At 42.1% G+C, this 21,515-nt stretch overlaps 3 long non-coding RNA genes across 4 annotated transcripts in view; 1 reads left to right on the top strand and 2 right to left on the bottom strand.

The window, feature by feature from the left end:
* Positions 1-1,534: 1,534 nt before the first annotated feature.
* On the bottom strand, positions 1,535-7,183 carry LOC113602749 (uncharacterized). Of its 2 annotated transcripts, none has more exons than XR_008300486.1 (3): positions 6,582-7,183; positions 4,699-4,825; positions 1,535-2,029 (listed from the first exon to the last, which is right to left on the bottom strand). It is a non-coding gene; the product is annotated as an uncharacterized LOC113602749 (long non-coding RNA). The 2 variants fall into 2 exon arrangements; XR_003424245.2 differs by having other exon boundaries at positions 1,535-1,846; positions 6,582-7,177.
* Positions 4,084-19,854, top strand: LOC113602747 (uncharacterized). Its single transcript, XR_003424243.2, has 3 exons — positions 4,084-8,572; positions 15,919-16,091; positions 19,751-19,854. It is a non-coding gene; the product is annotated as an uncharacterized LOC113602747 (long non-coding RNA).
* Positions 10,886-21,515, bottom strand: part of LOC128316491 (uncharacterized) — a 386,422-nt gene continuing 375,792 nt past the window's right edge. The window contains exons 4-5 of the long non-coding RNA XR_008300485.1: positions 16,498-16,633; positions 10,886-11,077 (exon numbers count right to left, since the gene is read on the bottom strand). This is a non-coding gene — a long non-coding RNA (uncharacterized LOC128316491). The remainder of the gene's footprint in view (positions 11,078-16,497; positions 16,634-21,515) is intronic.

Genomic DNA, 21,515 nt, shown 5'->3' with positions numbered 1-21,515 from the left:
ACCCTGGCAGTGCTGATTACATGCTTGATATGGACCACGTCTCTTGGAATCATTTCTACATTTTATTTCTAGCATTTCCCAAATAATTTTGATTCTAGGATAGAAATAATTACCATGAGATTGTTAGAGGACCTAGCACAGACCTGGGCACACACTGAGGACACAATGACATTTGTGGATGGATGGAGCTCTGCTGGACCTTTGCTTTTAGGTTGTGCCTTGAGCTGAATACAGTATATGCAATATCTGCACAGAGCCTATACGAGTAGGAGTTCCAGCAGCATTTGATAGGATATTTGATAGTGTACTAATTTTTCTCTGCTGCTTTTAATTTTAATTCATTCTAACCTTTTCTTCTCGTTCACAGTCCCACTGTGGTGCCTGTGAGCTGATGTCTTCATCAAAGCAGACATCGCTGGTGAACGTTCTGGGATGGCCCTAACTCTCCCTCAGGAGCCTGCTACTAATTCCACCCATTACAACATGCATGGAGAGTTACCATTTTCCTTCCAACACACTCTACCAAGCACTTTTTTGTGTCTTATTTTGTTGTCTGCTGTATTGAGTAATTACCCAATTAAAAAAAGTTCCTAAAGGTCCTCACATTCTTCCTTTTCCCCAAATCCTCTTGATCTAACTAGAAAACTTTGAGTTTCACATAAGTCTGAATTTTAGGAACATAAGATAACTTAGACAGACTCTTTTGATCTACTTCACTCTTGCATGTAGGAGGGACGGATTGCAGTGGCTCAAGGGGTTAGAAATGGTGCTATTTCCACAGGGCAGAAATTTCTAACTGACTCAGCCAAGGGTTTTGAGAACCTGAGAGTCATATAAAATCAGCCTTTCTGGGGCATCATAAATTCAAACATCAGACACACCAAGTTAAAGCCCCAAGTCCAGGGTACCAGAATCAGAGACGAGGATAGTGTCTCAAAGCCAAGAGCTGACAGCTCAGCTTTGATGGGAAGAAATTCAGAGGAGGTTGGATGGGATTTGGAATGTTCTCAGTGGCTGAAGCCTCATGAGGAGAGACAGGTAGGCCAAGAACAGGGAGAATAATCACTTCTTTGGGAGGACTTTTGATATTTCTGTGTGACCACAACTGTCACATGGGCATTCAAATCTTGATATAGAGTTTATGAAGGATTTTAACATGTGCTATTGTGTGTGACCAGTTCTGCTAGTTAGAAATGATTATATTTTCTCATTATTATTGCTTAGAAAACTAAAGGATAGAGAAGTTATATGACTCGCCCAAAGTTACAAGCTAGGAAATAGTTGAGACAGGATTCAAGCAGAGTTGTATCTAATTTAGAAGTTCTTTTTATTTACTCTATAGATACTTACTCAGTACTTACCATATGCCAGACACCATTCTAGAGGCTTAGGAAATATCAGAAAATCAGAAGGACAAGCACCTACCCTTCTGGGTCTTACATTCTCTCCGTTATAACTACATCATGCAGACCTTCTTGCTAGGCTCTTGATCTAACGAGTACAGGGTGGTTGTACCCAGTGCAATAATACAGCATATCTGTTTATGAAAAAGGCATTTTCCAACCACAATTAAGAAGAAGAAGAACGAGCATTTATTAAAGATGTATTATGTGTGGAGCATTGCAAGAAGTGTTTTCTGTGCATTATCAAATTTATCTTCACAAGCACCCTCTGAAGCAGGTACTATTGTTCCCATTTTAAAGATGGAGAGATTGAGGCTTGAGGATTTTTTTTTTTTACATGATTCACACAGCTAGTCATATTACAGCTGGATTTGGATCCAGGAGAGTCTGACTCCAAAGCTCATGCCCTTTATCATAGCACCTCACTGTTAGCGGTTTTGTTGCTTGACAAAAAAAGAAGGAAAAAAAAAGAAGTGGTCAGAGATATACTCAAAAGGGGGGGGGGTACCACTTTGACTGGATGTCAGCAGGAGCTGCACTTTTCTCTTTTCTCACCCACATCAATAGGACGGTGTTTCTGCAGGATTTCCAGCAACTGTGGGCTATGGTCCCTCTCCTGATAAGGTCTTGTGAGATTAAAACAATTAAAAGTCAAAATGACTCTCAGTGACCTTTGTTAAAGTACTCACAAAAGAGGGCTCAAATGTATTTTTTAAAAAGTAAATAGGGGCACCTGGGGGCACTGTATCCTAGTCAGTTAAGCATCTGACTCTTGATTTCAGCTCAGGTCATGTTCTCACAGTTCATGAGCTCAAGCCCTGCATCAGGCTCTGTGCTGACAGTGCAGAGCCTGCTTGGGATTCTCTCTCTCCCTCTCTCTCTGTCTCCCCACCGCCAAAAAAAGATAAACATTAAAAAAAAAATAATAGGGCGCCTCAGCGGCTCAGTCAGTTAAGCATCTGACTTTGGCTCAGGTCATGACCTCGCAGTTTGTGGGTTTTCGCCCTGCGTTGGGCTCTGTGCTGACAGCTCTACCCCTCTCTCTACCCCTCTCTTGTTCTCTCTTTCTCTCTCTCTCTATCTCTCAAAAATAAATAAATAAACATTAAAAAAACAATAAAAGGGGCACCTTGGTGGCTCAGTTGGTTAGACGTCCGACTTTGGCTCAGGTCATGATCTCAGGTTGTGAGTTAGAGCCCCATGTCAGGTTCTGTGCTGACAGTTCAGAGCCTGCAGCCTGCTTTGGATTCTGTGTCTCCCTTTCTCTCTGTCCCTCCCGCACTCATGCTCTGTCTCTCAAAAATGAAGAAATGTTAAAAAAAATTTTTTTAATAATAAAAAAATAGAAAAGCAAATGTAAAAATCTTTCAAAAATAAATAAAATATTTAACAATAATAATGCAGGACTAAACTCCAAATTCTATAAGCAAAACAAGAAAGTTGTGGAGAAACATTCGTGGAGACAGAAGCTTGCTCCTGTCTTCATTGTATAGGGAAGTAAACAGGATTTCATTGTTGAAGGTGATAATAAGAAAAGTTAATTTTGAGTATTTTTTAATGCACAAAGGGTTTGACATTGAAGACACGCTATCTCCTCTTCTCAAAGTCCCACTAAAGGAAAAATGTCCCACACGATGATCAGGATGGGAGAAGGCTCCTTAGCAGCGGGAAGAATGGAGGGAAGGCAGAAGGGAGAAGTGGCAGCTAATCGCGCTGTGTCAGACTCGCTTTATGGCCCTGTATATTGTTAATTTTAGCAAGTATTTTTTTTCCTGTATCCCCTTTAAAAAGTAGGTATTTGCAGTTTCTAAATGCATGTTTTGTATGTTTCATTATTTCTAAAATTAAGTAAGTACCTGTTATTTCTAAATTATCATAGTAGGAGCTGTGGGGAAAGAGCTTTATTTGAAAGCAGTGGTGCCTATTTTTAAAGAGCTTAGAGCACAGCTCCCATCGCAATTTTGAAAAAAATAGGTTTATGTAGGCAATAAAACCACCTGTAATCTCATGGTAACCTAATACAAACATTAACATTTTATTTTACTTATTTTAGTCCCCCCTCACCCCAAATACCTATTACTCATCTAAATCATGTCACTCGGGCAAACTGAAACACTGCCTTCCCCCACTCTGTTAGATACCTTTGCTCTTTCTTTCTACACCCACTCCCCTTAACCCTATTCTGTGTCCTGGGAATCTGGCTGGTATGGACACATCAACACTTTCTCCTTCCTCTGGCATCCAGTTGGCATTTGGCTAATGGGAAATCCCAGCAGGGTTGCAGAAGGAAGGAGTAGAATGATATTGGGTTAATTTTTCTCCTTGCTCTCTTCCTGCAGGTTCACCGCAGGTGGACTTCATTTTTCAGTTGAAGATCAAAGCTCCTGTCAAGGAACTCCTGTCCATGTGACTTTCTCGTTCCAGGTGCCAGTAACTTTATCCTTCCATCCACCCTCCAGATTTAGGGGGTTGCCACCACCCTGGGGTAATGTACTATGTGACTGTACTGCACTCTCCTCTCATCTTTGTAAGGAGTCTGTTTATTAAGCTTGTGTCAAATTAGTCTAACTAAAGCTTGCCATTTATCTCCTGTTGGGATCTTGATTAAAACAATAAATGGTATCGTATGAGGTCCCAGAATAGAGACCTTCAATATTGGGTCCTGGGATTGGGTTGCTCATATGTTTGACTAATGTAGGGATAACCTCCTTGCCGCGGGGAGGTGGGATGTGGGTAATCCATGGTAAGTGGAGACATGCATCATGATTAGGGTTTCATCAATAGTAGCATGGATAATGTGCAGGTGGGGGACATAAAGTGCCTGTGATACCTTATGGATATGGTGATAGTTATCATAAATATTGTGAAATCACATGGCCTCCTCTGTTGGCTCTGGAAGGTATTCTTGGGGGGAGAGGAGAATTTGTAAGCTGTAAACACTGAACTGAGAACATGGTGGACACCTGGAAGCTTTCAGGCTGTGTTTGAAGAAGCCCTTCAGCTGCTATCATAGGGCAACTACAGTGAGGATGAGGCCACATGTCTTTGTAGCACCACTCATTATGCATCTGGTGCAATGCTACACCACAGAAAAGACTGTCATGGGAGAAAGTATGTGATCCCGAGTTGTGAGTTGAGTACATATGAGCAGGCAAGTATGAGACTGAGACTAAAACTTTAAATCCTTGAATTTCTCAAATTCCTCTGAGCTTCCTTTGGCTACAAGGCAGTTCTACCCATGCACCGCCTCTGACTTCCACCACCCACCCCCAGCCACCATCAGCAGCAGCCTTACCATCAGAGGGGCAGCTGCATCAGAAGCTGAAGTTGATTATCCCAGGGCTCATTCCCAGCACACCTCCCTGTCTCCAGGCCTGTCACCAGACCCAACAGAGCAAGAATTGAGGAGCAGAAGGCTATTCCTACAAGAAAGAACTTATTCACCAGAAGAATTTCAAGGCTGGGACAGCAGTGTGGGACTGAATTATAAGGGTGTTTGTGCAAGTAGGAGAGAATAGCAATTTCTAATGGGCCAAGTTCATGAACACTGGAGCATCCTTCTAGGATTTGGGACTTAATGTGCTGGTTAAGCCATGTACCTTGGGCATTCGTGTCTCCTAGATTGGATAATTAAAACTCAGACTCAAAGCATGTGAGTTAATGAGGTTGAAATACTGGAACTTCCTTGATATGTTTCAGAGAAGGGAGTCTGAAGATTCAGGGAGACAGAAATGTGACAATGTGTCTACCATGTGCCATCTCGTAGCCTGCCTCTAACCATATCCTCATAGGAGAGCCTGGAGACATGCCCTTCACCAAGGCATTAACACATTCACTAGTGAGAGGAGCAGAAGCATCCTTAAAGCATGTTGTGTTGTCTGTATCCTGTGGGCTGGAGATTTGGGAACTGGATTTCCTGATCTTGATGGAGTTAATGGGATCCCACACAGCATAAGCTAGGTGGCAGCTCTTCACCATTAGACACAGAGTGGGTACAGGTAACAGGATAGACACAGGGATGGAGTGGTCACAAAAACACTCTAACTCTCAGGGATCTCTGAAGTTGGTTAATTGACCACAATATCCCTAAACACAAAGTAATCTACTAGGGTGCTTTATATATATAGTAAAAATTCTAAGACTACTGGCCAGAAATATGACTTGAATCTCTGCTGTGAGGATTTTCAACTTTTTACTTAATCCCAAAACCAAAACCGATTCACATATCCACAATCTCTCAGCCGTGGGTGAGACTGGCCCTCCTTGAAGAAGGATCCTGCTATGTTTCTCCACGTGTATAATGTGAATCTTCCTCAAATATTTCTCCAAAGGGGACTGCAGCCACTTACTAAGGTGTTATGCACTGAAAAAAAGGATAATAGCTATGTTTTCCATGGTCATTAGATACTGGCTCCTAACTGATGCCAGTATCCAGAGACCCAAAATATCTCCATGGTCCACCCTTCAGGATGGGGTCTTACAGAGACGAAGTAATAGATGGGATCTTGGCTCTAGAAGGTCTCACATGGACCCAGTGGCCCAAACACCCACCTGCCATTTCTCCCCAATCCTGGAATATGTAGTGGTAATAAATACACAGAATTGTCAGAGTAAGTGCTATGATAGTTGAGAGAGTCAAGACCAAGTGAAAGGCCTTGTAACTAATGTGAATTGATAACTGTCCCCAGAACAAGACACATAAATCAAAAATTAGCACTTACAGCAAAGATTTGAGAGACTGCAGGAGTCATGATTCCTACCCAATTCCCATTTAACTCAACTGTTTGGCTGCTACAAAGGGCACTTATATCATGGAGTGTAACAGTTGGTTATCACAAATTTAGCCAAATGGTACTGCTACTACCAGCTATGATCCCAGAAGTATCATCTTTACTGGAGCAACCCAGCACAATTCCTGGCACATGGAGCTATGACTTGGCAAATGCTTTTTGTCCCATCTCAATTAGTAAGCAAAATCAGAATCATCCTGTGTGTACAATAAAGCAGTATATGACCATCTTGATCCAGAGCCATGTCAGCTCTCTTGGTGTTTGTCACTGTAGTCTGGAGGGGCCATGATTATTCTCATAACCTACTAAATATCACCCTGGTCTGTTACATTGGTGACATTATGCTAATTGGTTATGGTTAGCAGGAAAGAGCAAACACCCCATATACCTTAAGATATATCCATGTCAGAAGATACTGGACAAATCCTGTTAAATTTCAGATGCCTAGCACATTGATGAAGTTTCTAGGGTCCAATGGTCTGTGCTTATCAGCATTATGCCATTGAAATCACAGCCTGTTTGCTGTGCCTTTCATCTTCCACCGTGAAGAAAGAAGTGCAGCACTTGCAGGCCTCTTTGTGTGTTGTAGACAACATGCATCATATTTGGTCATGCTCCTCTGACCTGTTTATTGAGTAACTCATAATGATGACAGCTTTGAGTGGAGCTTAGAGCATAATAATGCTCTGTAACAAGTCCAGTCTGTGATGTAAAGCATTACAAAGCTTTGTGATGCTGCAGGCCCAATGGTATTGAAAACATGTATAGCAAACAGAGATCCTGTATGAAGCCTCTGGCAAGCCCCAAAAGGTGCTTGACTCCTAGTGTTTGTAATGAGGACTTCTTCTGTGACAATTATTCTCTATTCGAAAAGCATTTACTGGACCCTGGTAGAAACTGAATGTCTAGCCATCAGACACCAAGAGACTATGAGACCTGAGCTGTTCATCATGACCTTGATGTTATTTGATACATTGAAGCATAAAATTGGCACATACAGCAGCCTTGCATTATAAAGTATAAATGGGATATACAGAACGGGGCCCCGATTGTCTGGGAGATACAAATAAGCTGCACTAACAGATGGTAAGACTCCCCTAGAGTCTCATCTACTGCTTTGCTACCTCTTCCTCAACTCACACCTCTGGCTTCATGAGACATTTCCTATTGCCAGTTAATGGAGGAAGAAAAAGTATGAGCCTGGTTTAATGATGGATCTGCAAAGTATGAGAGTATACACTGGAAGTGGATGGCAGCTGCATTTCCCCCATGCTGGGATGTCACTGAAAGAAAGAAATGAAGGAGACTAATCCAATGGGAACAGCCTCAGGCACTACATCTGGTTGTCCAATTCATGCGGAAGGAAAGATGGTCTGAGCTGCAGATATACACCACCGACACATGAGCAATGGCTAATGGGTTGGCTGGCTGCTTTAGGGAAAGAACAAGATTGGAAGACAGGAGACAAAGAGATCTGTAAGGAAGAAATGAACTGGAACCTAGAATAGGTAAAGAGAGTGAAGACACTTATATCCTACATTGATTCCTATCTGAGGGCATCCATTGCAGAGGAAGCTCTTACAAACCTAGACAAGAACAAGTGTCTTGTGGATGTCAGTCCCTACATACCCCTGGACTTGCTCAGTGGGCCCATGTATGAAGTGGGCATGACAACAGAGATGGAGGTTATGCATGGTCTCAGCATCATGGACTCCCCCTCATCCATGCTGGCCTGGCTGTGCCATGCTAGGTGCCTACCTTGTCAAGACCGGAGGCCAACTCTAGGCTCCAGATATGGCACCATTCCAGGGAGAAGCGGCCAACTCTCTGTTAAAATACCATATCATTGAACCGCTCCTCTAACAGATAGGGAAACCCTCTGTTCTAATAGGGATAGGCACAAATTCTGAGGGTGGATTAACCTTCCCGAATCAAACTGCTCTTTAGCAACAGTGCTGTTAGTTCAAAAATACATTATGCTTTATCCATACTGTGATATCTGAAACACCATCTCTGTGGACCGAGAAACTCGCTTTACAGCAAAGAAAGTACAGTCGTGGACTCATATCCATGGTCTTCACTGATCTTACCAGTCCCTTCACTACTCAGAAGAATTGGCTTGACAATATGAGGGGATGGTTATGAAGGTCCCATGTATGGCGCCACGTGGGAGCCACAACTTGGGTGCCAGTGAGAACCACCACAACCCAGGAAATGAGAATCACTACAACCCAACCAGTGAGAACCACTACAACCCAGCCAATGAGAACCACCACAACTCAGCCAATGAAAAGTTGCCACACCCCCAAACCCTCCCTTTCCTCCAATGGACTTTCATTTCAAACAGCCCCTTCCAGCTCCCTTCTTTTATCTTCAAAGGTAAGGCCCACTCAGTGTTCTTAAGACTTGCCTATGGTTGGGCATGTTTTGCATGACCTGTATAATAATTATCCTGCTACTCCTGAATAAACTCATTTTGCTGGTAAATTAACTCACTATTTTTATTTCCAAGGTTGATAGGGAGAAGGGGAATGATATTAGAATATTCTCCTGGATCACTCCACGGAGACTGACTTTAGGATGACTGTGTTCCTTGGTTTAATGAAGTCATAGCTCCTATCAAGGTGGACCTCTCCATACTACTTTCCTTGCCCCTTTCCCACACCTTATTAGACTTAGAGGTAGCAAGAGCTCTTTTACTAGCTCCTTATCATAAGTTTTCCTATACTCTGTCCATGCCTTTGTAAATAGTTTCCTTCTTGAACCTGTCTCAATTCATTATTTAAAAAAATTTTTTTTTAAATCTTTATTCACTTTTGAGAGGCAGAGAGAGAGCATGAACAGGGGAGGGGCAGAGAGAGAGGGGGGACACAGAATCCAAAGCAGGCTCCAGGCTCTCAGCTGTCAGCACAGAGCCCAACGAGGGGCTCGAACTCACAGACTGCGAGATCATGACCTGAGCCAAAGTCCGCCGCTCAACCGACTGAGCCACCCAGGTGCCCCTCAAGTCATTCTAATGTAAACTCATCGCCCATTTCCTTCCAGAACCATGACTGATTTACCTACCAACACCCTACAAGCATGGGTGAATATATCATAATTAACTCCATTTCCTCCTTGTCGTTAATGTTACTTATGATTATTATTTTGAATTATGCTGCAGAGAGCCTCTCGCTAATGTGTCTCCTTCTGTGTCTCTTCTCGATCTAACATTTCAACATATTTTTAGCTTAGATTCTGAAAATTGAAATGCCCCTTAAAAATTATCTGAAATCTTTTCAAGCGTCTTAGTACAAATTATGAAAATGTTTTGTGAAAGCATTACACAAATTCATACCATGCAGTAGATAAGTGTGATCATTTTTTATACTTTTACCAATATTGAATATTTGTATTTAAAAATAATTTTGCCAATTCTGTCTTACAATCCATACTTGATTTCTAAAAATTTACCATTCTCTTAATTGCTAGTGAGCTTGTATCTTTCCCCACATTTGTTTATCGGATATATTTTCCTCATATGTGAATTTTCTGCCTTCTCCCATTTATTGAGCTAGCTAGTAGTGTTATTTTATATTGACTGATATGAGCCATTTATAGGAAAAATTAATACTTTGTTAATATTTGCTGCAACTGTTATTTCAGGTCTGATTTTAGCTTTTGTATGTCTGTGTGTCAGGATTTTAAAAATTAAATTGTAAGTGGCTGAATCTGTTAATCCTCTTTGTGCTTTATTCTATTGGTCTAAGCTTAGAAAGTTCTTACTCCTCTGGGGATTTAATTCTTATTCACTCTTCTTTTTTCTCTAGTTTTTCTGAGATTTGATATTTTTATATTTAATTATTTAACCCATCTGGAATTGATTTCTCTGCATGATGTGAAGTAAGGGCCTAAAATTGATTTTTTCCTCCTAAATTGCTACCCAGGGGTCCCAGCACCATTTGCTAAATAATCCTTCCTTTTCTTATTGATGTGTGATGTCTCCTTTATCATATATTAAATTCTCACACATACTTTAATCTATTTCTGGACTATTTTGTTTCACTGGTCTATCTATTCCTACGTATTCTAGTAAAAAAGGACTTCTTTAGATATGCTTGGGGTAAGAAGATATGCAAGGAAGAAACAGGCTGGTTATTTGGGATCAGCTGCAAAATTTTGATGCAATGATGGAAAAAAATCATACTCTTTATTTTTTCCTGTTTCTCTTTTCTTTCAGAAAAACACTTCATTAAAAAAGAAAGGTCAAATTTTAGTCAACGGGGTATTAGCAGTTAAAAATGGGTGCAAGTTATTAAAAAAAAGAATAAAAAATTTCATTTACTTTTTTAAATGAGCACAAGTCTCCTGGCCTCATAAGCAAGTTACTGGTATCTTCCATGGTCCAGGAATTGTGTCTGAACTTAAATCCATGATCTCATTTAATCCTCAGATAATTTCTTTGTGGGACACATGTTGTTATCTCCATGTGTCGTGTCCCCAGGATTTCTTAGGCTTCAGTAACCCAACCATGATTCCAAACAGACCCCCACTAACAGAGACAGAATGCACTCTTTCTCTGGCTTCATCCTCGACTGTAATGTAGGAGCCATAGTACTCTCCACATTCTTTACAAATAAGCCAGTGGAGTCCAGTGGTGTCCTCTGTCCAGTGGTGTTCTCTGTGATTAGTTGTCTCATCACCAAGTGGCATCTTACAACTTACCTCCTGTCCTGCTCCAACAATCTTGCTAATGCTCCACCAAGGCAGCATCAATTCTGCTAAAACTTGCCAATACCCAGCCAAGGCTGCTGGTGCCCCATGTTGAAGGGAATAGAGTAGGGCTGGAAGAGTCAAGATGAGGGAACTTCAGCAGAAAGAGGATAACTAGGCTCCATCAAGGAACTGATCAGGATATGCAAGGAGCAAAGACAGAAATAGGTTATGATGTTAGTAAGGTTAGGAAGATAATTATGGAGTTGTTTAACTATAACCACAGGATGCTGAGTAACAGTTCCCATAAACCTGGAGGCAGTCATCAGGGCCTAGGTGACCATCTCCCTCTGTATCTCTGTCCTATTTAATCTTTTCCTCAATGAATTGAAGAAGGCACATTCATCGTGTCTGAAATTAACACTGGAAGTGTAACATTGGAAGTAAACATAGGGTGATATAATAGGAACCCAAATCATTCTCAGTGGATTGGTTAGTGGACCCATATAACTGACTTGGAATATCACAGGCTGCTCAAGTCCTGGATGAAGACAGTAGTCCAGCGATACGTTCGAGAAAGGCTAGGTATTAACTGAGTGTGACTTCAGCATGGCTGCTCAAATCTTAGCTGTCCTATCTTCCAGTTTGCTTCTTTTCCCCACCATGTTCTGTGTCACACAAATTATCTCCTTGAGAAGTCTTTACTTGGTATGGTAGGCAGACTTCTAAGATGGCCCCCAATGACTTCTCCCACATACAATTCCCTCCTCTGTGAATATGGTGAGATATCACCATGTTAGGTTATAAGACAAAAGACATTTTGCAAATGTAATTAAGGTTACAAAGTTGACTTTGAGATAGATTGGGTGGGCCTAACATAATCACATGAGCTCTTTGAAAGCAGAGTTTTCTCTGGCTTGTGGTATAAGAGGAAATCAGAGAGATTTAAAGTGTGAGAAGGACTTGACACAATGTGGCTGGTTTGGAGATGGAGGGGCTATGTGAGAAGGGATGTTGGCAGCCTCTAGGAGCAGAGAGTGGTCCTGGCAGCAAAGAAATGGGAGCCTCAGCCCTGCAAAGGAACGGAACACTCCCAACAATCTAGATGAGTTTGGAAGTGGATTCTTCCATAGTGTCTCTAGATATCTGCCTGGCCCAGTTGGCATTATCATTTCAACCTTGTGATATCCTAAGCAGAGAGCCCAGCTAAGCACAGCCAGACTACTGAACCACAAAACTTTGAGTTAACAAGTGGGCATTGTTTTCAGTTGCTACGTTTTTGGTAATTTGTTATAAAAAGCCATAGGAAATGAAGACACTTGGTTAATGTGCCTTGATGTCATGATAACAAAACAACAAAAACAACAATAATAGTAATGTATTGCAAGCTTGCTATGCATTGAGCACTTTATAGGATTCCTCTCAATGAACCCTTAGCTCAACTCTATGACCTAGTTTACAAATTGCTTAAAGTGACCTGCTAATTAGTAAAGCCAGGATTTGAACTCAGCTGAACCCTTCCATTCAATTATAAAATGATCCTACTCTCCACGCTTCCTGGCTTGGTTCATCAACGTGCCCCTGGCCTGCAATCTCTTTGCATGATTCTCAGATACAGACGCCACGCTCTACATATCATCATCCACAGTCTAAGGAGTTATTCCCCAAATAACCCTTCAAAGCTTCTCTGGCTACTCGAACCCTTGGATCTATTTCCTCTCTTTTTCCTTAGTACCAGTTATTAGCACCATTTTATTTGGCATTTAGTGCCATGCAGCATTATGAGAATTTCCCCCATATTTTATTTCCTGTCTTTCTACTTCCAGTAGAATATAAGCCCAATGAGAGAAGCAACATTTCTGTTTGGGTCACTGCTATAGGTCCCAAGAACCTAGAATACTTGCTAACTCATTGGAGATACTCAATGCATTTTTGTTAAATGAATGAATAAACTTAGACACTTTTCATTCTCTCCTTCAAATTATGGTGATCTGATCCATTTAAAATCAACTTTTTCCAGAGTTCTCTCTGCACGGCCTTCTGCTCTCTACTATACTCGAGCTTCTTGGAATTCATGCAGAAGATGAAATGTCGGTGTTTTCCCTTGAACATATAGCCATTAGTGCTCTAGCTGTGGAAGGGAAATACTATTTATTGATTAACTGCTTTGTTCCTGGTCTTTACCAGGTACTTTACATGTATGCATTATCTCATTTAACCATCATGCTACTGTACAAAGTAGGTGTTATAGCTCCTACTTAACTAGTTAAGAAATTGAAGATCAGAGAAGCCAGCCCAAGGTTACATGTCTAGTAGAGGCTATAACTGTCATTCAGGTGTTTCTGAATCAAAGTCTACATCTTTCCACTCTACCACGACCACTAGAAAGTCAACGCTGTGAAAACAGGCTCTTAGTTTTTATTTATTTCTCAATCTTTAGTGCTTAGCACACATTCGGAGATCAATATACATCTGTTGAATAAAAGTGAATCAAAGAACAAATGACTGAATCAAAGAACAAATGACTGAATCATGCTTCTTCTCTAGTCTTACTTCAGAGAGAAAGACTCTCATCCAAGTAACTTTGATTTATATTCTCCTATGCATGTTTCTGCATACCTTCCACATTCTTCTTGGCTTAATAGGGGTATTAGCATATCGGAATTGGAAGGGTTCTTAGAAGGTGGTTTTTCAGCTTCCCACCAATGTAGAAATCCTTTTTATAGCACCCTGGACAGATGGTTGGCCAGTCTCTGCATGAACACCTCCAGTGATGGAAGACAGAGGAGAACAGGAGGTGGCCTGCTTTATTTTGGAAGCAGCTCTGATGATTAGAAACATTTTCATTGAATTGAACTCGATTCTGCTGTGTCAATAACGATTCTTCATGTTGTAAGAAGCAGAAAGCAAAACTGAGGTTGGATTTAAAAATAGTGAGAATTTGGTTGACTCCATGATTGAGAGGTTCAGTGCTCAGGTGAGTTCTAGGTACAGTTTGAGTCAGAGGCCCATGGTGTCCTCAGAGTTCTGTACCATTTTTCAGGAATCCTCTGTGTCCTGACATCTTCCTTGGGCTGCTTTTGCCTTGTGGTGGGAAAAAATGGCAAGAGCATATCTAGAGCCTTCTAGCCACAAACTACCATTACAGAGAGGAAGAGAGAAAGCTTCTATTCCAGCCAATCAAGCAGAAGTCATGAGACTTACTGAGGAGACAGGATTAGAACCTAATTAACTCATGGGTCTGGGATAATGAAACATGGTGATTGAGCATAAGTCAAGGGTTCCAATATTGTTATGTTGTAGGAAGGGAACTGTAATGAACACTGTCAGCTACCCTGCAATCCTTCCACCTTTCCAATAGGAACCACATTTTATTCATGTGTCTACTCATTGGCCATGCAATCCATGTGACTCAGAGGAAGCCACTCTATCCTGGCATAAATTCTATGGTTAACCTCTGATTAGCCCAATATAATCAGTGCATGAACTCCCCCTGGTGACTGCTATTGGCCTGGGGTTAGGCCATAACCTAACTTGAACCAATCAAATAGAAAGGAAAGATGGAAAGATCATATTCTGTGTTTTGGAAAGAGGGGTTTCTCTTTCCTTCATGGAGATGAATACGAAAGTGTATAGTCCTGATTGCCACCAGCAGCCCCTTTGTGACAATAACAATAAGAGGTCAGACCTCAGGCAAAGCTATTGATACTGGCAGCAGAATATAGATGAAAGGACCTGGGTGTCAGTGTATTGTTGAGCTCCTAACAGCTCCATGCCTGAACCCCTCCCACCCATAGCTTCCGATGTCTTCATTATTTAATTCTTCATGTATGGGGATTTCTCTTTGTTGAAGTCAAAGTTACCCTTAGTGGCCCAGGTAGAACAGATATTGCAGTGGCTATCGACAGGCAGGTGCAGCCTCATGGGATCCCTCTGTCATCTGTCCACTGGCTCAATTTCCACCACTCAAGAATTTAAGAATGGGTGTCCTCTGACATGGTGCAGTGTTTTAAGTCAGCTAACATACCTACCTTCAAATTCACACAACTGCTCCTGGTAGAGATTGATCATGGTATGTTCTACCTTGAGTGGTTGTGTCATCCACACTTAGGGACCTCTGTCTCTGGTTTCCCTTCCAGGTAAAGCAATAGAGTTTACCACTATTCTACTGGTGTTGACTGTGGCTATTGCTGGAGTCTGGTTCTGATATGCTCACAGACAGGGCTATGATCTTAGTTTCCCAGGACCAGGGAGTGAATCGGAGAGAGAGAACAGGTCCCTGAAACCCTGATGGTATATGCATGAGGACGTGTTTCTTGGAGGTGTGCAACAGAGAGAGTGTAAATCTGCTGGTTAGCTGGAAATGAATACAAATCAGCCCTCATTTGTATTCATTGATTCACAAGCAAGCGGGTTTGGGAGGCTGCAGATGAGGCGAGAGAAAGCCTGGTCTCAGCCGTGCCTCTAACTTGTAAGTGAACTTGGGCACATTATTTGCTGAATGAGTCCGAGAGTCTTCTCTGTGAGGTAGGTTCATTAATAACTGTCTGCAGAACAGTCATGTACTTATGGGTCACATAGGGCCATCCTTGAATCCCAGCTCCACCGTCTGCCATTTGTGTAGCACTGAGCATGTTACTTAAACTTGTGAGCCTCGGTGTCCTTATCTGAGCAGTGGGAATAAGTAAGGATAGTAATCCCTAACTCAGAAGGCTACTGTGAGACTAAGTGAAGTAGAGCATTTATTTCACACAGAACTTGGCACATGGTAAGCACTAAAGCAGCGTTAGTGGTTCCCATCAATATTATTCTCTCATAGGGTTGTTGCACATAGAATATGAGACTTTATTTTCCCAACTGATTCAACCCCAAGAAATAATCATAATTATATATCAACAATAAAAACTGCATTATGGATTTAAAGGATCACTGATATTGACCAGTACATAGCAATATACTAAGATAATAGAAACATCTATCTTTTGACTAATAGAATTTTAGAGATGATTTAATCCTGCTCTCTTGTTTTATAGGTGAGGATACTGAAGTTCTATGAAATAGAATTGCTTGCCAATATCCAGAGCTAATTAGGGCAGATCGGGACCAGAAACCAGATCTCCTGACTCAGATATGGTTATATTTCCATTTGCTTCATTTTACATATACAGAAGCCAAAGTTGGAGACTGAATGCCCATGGTCACACAGGTCAGCAGCGATAGATCTAGGACTCCTATTTATGTAACTCACAACTACGGTGTACTTTGTATATGCTGAGCACTGTTCTCCGTGCTTTGCGTGTATCCAAACATTTAATCTTCCCTACTACCCTATGAGTTACTATCAGGACTCCCACTTTTCAGATATGGATGGGGCTGGAGAACAGACCAGGTCAAATAAATTGCCCAAACATTCATAGGACACACCTGCATTAGAACACAGACCATCTGGTTTCTAGGTCTGCATAAACCCCCATTACAATGTCCCTCAGCACCAGTAAGTCTGAACTAACCAGCTACAGCCCACACAAGGATCAGCACTTGCACCTGGTACCTGCAGTTCAAGTGTGGCTGTCTCTGAAGAACAGCCTGTGGCAGCACGCCAGACTACTGACCTGCGCTCCATGAGGGAAGGAGACTGCCTTGCCTTCCACCTCTGCATTCTGGAAAACCCACTGCTGGACCAGCATTGACATCAAACAGCAATCCACTGACTCACTGGATGACACGGGGCCAGGTTTTCAGTCAAGCCTGTATGAAGCAAGAGTAGGAAATGGGGGTCAACCTACTGACTGGATTCTCCAGGTCTGGGTTCTGGATTCTCCAGGCAGCAGAACTGCCTCCTTTGTGCTGATTAAATACTCTTGGACCATTCCAGGGCAGTGGAGAGGGCCCCAGTAGGAAATTCTGGGCTTCTTTGTAATCTGGGCATATGGGGAGCTTGACAAATTAATTGCACTATTAAACGAGATGCGACTTTATTTGTTCTGCGACTAGTTACATGAAATAATAGCAGGGACATTTAATGAGAACTTACGATGCTCTAGGCACAGTATCAAGTAATTTACATAACTTAACTCCTTTAATCTTTGCAACACGAAGGGGTAAGACGTACAATCCACCCTTGAGACACAGGACGACTGAGCCCCAGGAAGTTACATCACTTGTCCAAGGTCACAAAACTAGGCTGTGGCAAAGTATTCATAATCAAGATTTCTAATAGCAAAGGATATCCCTTTTCACTGTGAAACACAGCCTCGATTAAAATAGGGAAGGAGAAATATCATAGTAAACATATTAGATAAAAAGATGCATATGTGTTTTTGTGAGTTCTCTGGCAGGGAAGGAACTAAATAGCCAGTGAGTCTTGCCTTTAAGAGAGAAGCTTTAGTGGAAGAAACTGGTGTCCAAAGTGGGGAGGTAGGGGGAGAGCCTGCTGACTGAATAGGTTTGCCAGGTGAACTTGGCCAAGTCAATTTTCTTTCGAGTCTAGAGAGCAGCCCAGCTGGAAAACTGGGCACAGCACAAGAGCCTTTTCTGAAAACCAGATCTCGTCACTGAGCCAGGCTTTGTCCCTGGGAAAGAAATTGCCACAAAATGAAAGGCAGGAAGGGTCCTTTTCTAACTGCAAGAGCTATTTCAGAGCTGCATGAGAATGCTGTGCCAGGAGGCAACACAATTAGCAAATCCTGACACCAGTGGCTGCTTCTCTCCTGGGCAACGTCTGTGTCGGAGCCAACATCTGCTGGCTTACCTTGCCCAGCCAGGACAGGGACTGTGCCAGCCTTGCTGCCCACACGCTCCATGCCAGGTGCACTTGGCAGGGCCCTGCTGTCCCCCTGAGGGCTGTGTGGCATGGCTATGTTGAGGAAGGGACAGCCGAAAGACCGCAGGTGGCCCCACAATCAATGTTACTGCTGCCAACGCAACCTCTTGCTGTAAATACTGACCATGGCTCAGAAGAAAAGATAAGCCCAATAAATAAGATTGAAATGGACTCTGAGCATATTAGGATGTCTTTGCTGCAATGCGCTGGCAGAATGTGTTTGTTCAACAGAACTAATAATATTAGTTACCACTGACTAAGTGGAGACTCAGTGCCAGTCCCTCTTCTAAGGCTGTGTGAACATCATCTCAATGGATCCTTACAACAACACAAAGAGGAAGGTGCAATTGCACACTCCATTCTACAGGCTGGGAAACCGAGGCCAGGAGGCTAAGTAACCTGACCCACACTATCAAAAGTGACGGAGCCCAGGTAGAGTTCGAATCAACCCCAATCCTGAAAACTCTCACTCCACACTGCCTTCCCCTCCAGTTCCATCCCTGGCACAGTGGATCTGGAAGCACATACCTCAGAGAGTCAATCCTTTTGAAAAAGAACACAAACACAAAGGACCATGTTTACCTATTGGATATGCTTTTGTGCCTCTAGATTCACACTCATCACTAGAAATAGCAGTTTCCCAGGAGTCCTGAAGCTAGATTGTGACTCCGGTCAAAGAAATGATTCTCAGAGCAAGTTTTGGAATCTTAAGCAAAAGTCTATGTGTTCTTTTTTCTCTCTGGGCCTTAATCTCATCTCTAAATCCACGGGGAAGGACAACAGAATATCTGAAGTGCCTTCTACCTCCAAAACGCTAAGGTTCCTCAGAAAATCTGCACCACACACATGCTGGGGCCAAAGAGAACGCAACCATCCCCAATGCACAGAGATGGTATATCAATGTTGGATCTATTAGCCTCCATCATTCTCCCTACAAATGGCCTCTTTTTCCTTTTCTGTCTATCCAATCCTCTCAAGTAGTATAATCCCAAATCATGGACCATCTGCTTCCTGAGGCCTTCTATGAGCCACTGAGCCAGACGTAGCCTCTTTTTCCTCAAAACCATGTGAGCTGGCAGCATGTTAGTGCCTCTTCTGTGCTGTCCTATAGCACACCAAGGTTGGAAACTCCATACTTGCCCCCCCTGGACTGGCCGGCAGATGTGAGCAGAGCAGGTGCCCAGGGGATGGTTATGCTGGGGTAGAGGAAGGAGGAACATAGCAATGAAACATGCATGTAAAGACTTGGGGAACAGAGGAAGGGGCAAGATGTTTCATAGGTGCTGAGTGTGAGACTTTGGGGAGAGGGACACAAACCTAAACAATAATATTAGGAAATCTTGGAGTCAACTGTATTCCTACCCTTTGGTATTTTTAAGTAAGATCACTGGGAAAAATTTGATTGCCACTGATTACCTGTTGGTAACTAGACTCTTTCTTTGAATGTGACTCTGTACAGGGACTGGGCCACATGGAGCATGGGGATTTATACAGTTTATAGCAGTGTTAGCTGACAGTGTATTCCCACCAGACTCTACATCTATCTGCTTCCCACCCCATGCCTGTGATTTGCCCCACTGCCTATGGTTCCCTTCATGTAAGTTTGCTTTTATTATTTTTTTAATGTTTATTTAGAGAGAGAGAGAGATAAGGGGAGAGGGAGAGAGAGAGAGAGAGAGACAGAGAGAGAGAGAGAATCCCAAGCAGGCTCCATGCTAATAGCGCAATGCAGGGCTCAATATCACCAACCGTGAGATCATGACCTGAGCTGAAATCAGGAGTCAGATGCTTAAATAAATGAACCACCCAGGTGACCCAGTTTGCTTTTGTTCTTACTTTTCTTTCTGCCTAGAATTCCTTTTCTTTCCATTTTTTGGAAGCCATCTTTCTAGACTTATCTGTAGCATCACCTTTTTGAAGTGTCTGCAGACATTTTGGCCAAATAGAAGTGTCCAGTCACTCTGATCCTGGCATTGTAGCCATGACAGTTATGTCAGACGATGGATGCTATAGACTTACCTCCATTGATTTGTTGTTTACAGATCTGTCTCCTCCCCAACACGGTGCAACCAGAGGGCTGAGACCCATATCTGATTCCTCTCCAATCCCCAACATTCAATAAATTTTTGTTGAGTTCAAAAAGGTGAGAACTTTCAGAGCTCTAGTACAGAGTTTTTAAAATTATGTATAATTAATAATATCTCATATTTACTCTGTTTACTATTTACCAGAAAGTATGCCAATGTTTTTAGTGGATCACCAGATTTAATCTGTTCAACAACTCTGTGAATAACCTTATGTGATAGGTTCTACTATTATCATCGTTTTGCTAAGGAGAAAAATGAAGCATAAGAGGGTCAACTCAAGTCCCCACTACTAGCCAGGATCTGAGAAATCTAAACTAAAGTGAGCTCATGTATTCAACCTCAAAACTATATTGTATCAAGAAAGGAGAATGCATAGAGGGAACAAATTATATGTAATATGAGAACAGAGGCTGAATATTACTCAGGTGTACTAACAAAGTAACATATCTAAATTTTAAATAAGAATGCCTCACCTTATAAATCTTGGTAATTATTGATTATATATTCTATGTTTAGTATACATAGCTGATTACTCTCCCCGCCCTAGGCAGCCACCTGGAGAAGCCTGGGATACGCCAGAGTAACAAAGCCATGATTTGGAATGTTTCTGCTCCTTCTCCATAGGCAGCTACAGATCCCTGAGTGCATTCACCTGAATTTCTTCAGCAAGAGCAACCAACTCAAAGACATCTTTGTGCACTAAGAAAGGATGCCCTGTGTGGAAAGAGTCAAAAGTCACAGGGATCCGCACCTGGTGGGCTAGGAGGCAAGAAGAAAAGCTCCATCCTCTTAATTAAGAAATAGAATGCAATGTTACAGGAAGAGAAAGGTCTCTGAAGCCACGAGGCCCTCAATTCCCATCTCTTACATGACGCTTCAAAAACTTTGGTAAAGTCACTTAACTTTGAGTTTGTATTTCTTATAGTAAAATGGAAAGGCTAATAGCACCTACTTTCCAGTGCAATTTGTTGTGCTGCTGAAATAAGAATGTACGTAAAGAACATGCACAGTGCCTGGTACATAGTAAGCATGAGATAGTACTCTGGCAGGTATGACTTTAAAATTGTGATCCTTACTTTCAAGCATACATATGAGTGTGTGCTCATGAAGTTCAGGCCATCATCAGAGATCCAGAAAATTTCCGAGGAAAGATTGTATCGTGTAACTTCTGCAAAGAGTTCCCCTTTGAAGGAGAAACTTCATTCTGGTGCATTAAGTCACGTATTTTGTAAAATCAGGGAACATCTTCATTTAGACACAACTCATACACCTCTGGGCCCTCTAAAGTGCTTTGTGTGCAGAAAGATCTCACCAAACATGTAGCGAGTTGATTCATAATTTGAGAACTTAGCTGGAAGTCATGGTGGTGGGGAAGTAAATACTCTAGATTTATCCTTCCACATCTGCTGGTCACCTCCTTCAAGTATGCTTTCTTTTGTGCTGCAGAGGGAAAACTAAAAATGGCATTTCCTACCTAGCCTTGCCGCTACAATTTCAGATGTGATTTTGGTTGTGCAATCAGCCACAGCTGGCAAGACTTGAATCAGTCTTAAGCTAGTCAGGGAAGGTTGTAACCTAGGAGGCATTGTGTCGCTAGTATTGACCTTACAGTCTATATGAACCTGTGCACAAGAGCCCCTGTAGTGCATTCTTGGCCTCCATCATTCTCCTTATGATAGAGGCAGTAGTTCCTCTAAGAGCCACCTGTAGTTCCTCTACA

The sequence above is a fragment of the Acinonyx jubatus genome, chromosome B4, assembly GCF_027475565.1.
Source record: "Acinonyx jubatus isolate Ajub_Pintada_27869175 chromosome B4, VMU_Ajub_asm_v1.0, whole genome shotgun sequence".
Classification (NCBI taxonomy): Eukaryota; Metazoa; Chordata; class Mammalia; order Carnivora; family Felidae; genus Acinonyx; species Acinonyx jubatus.
This window is presented reverse-complemented; position numbering and strand designations above follow the sequence as displayed.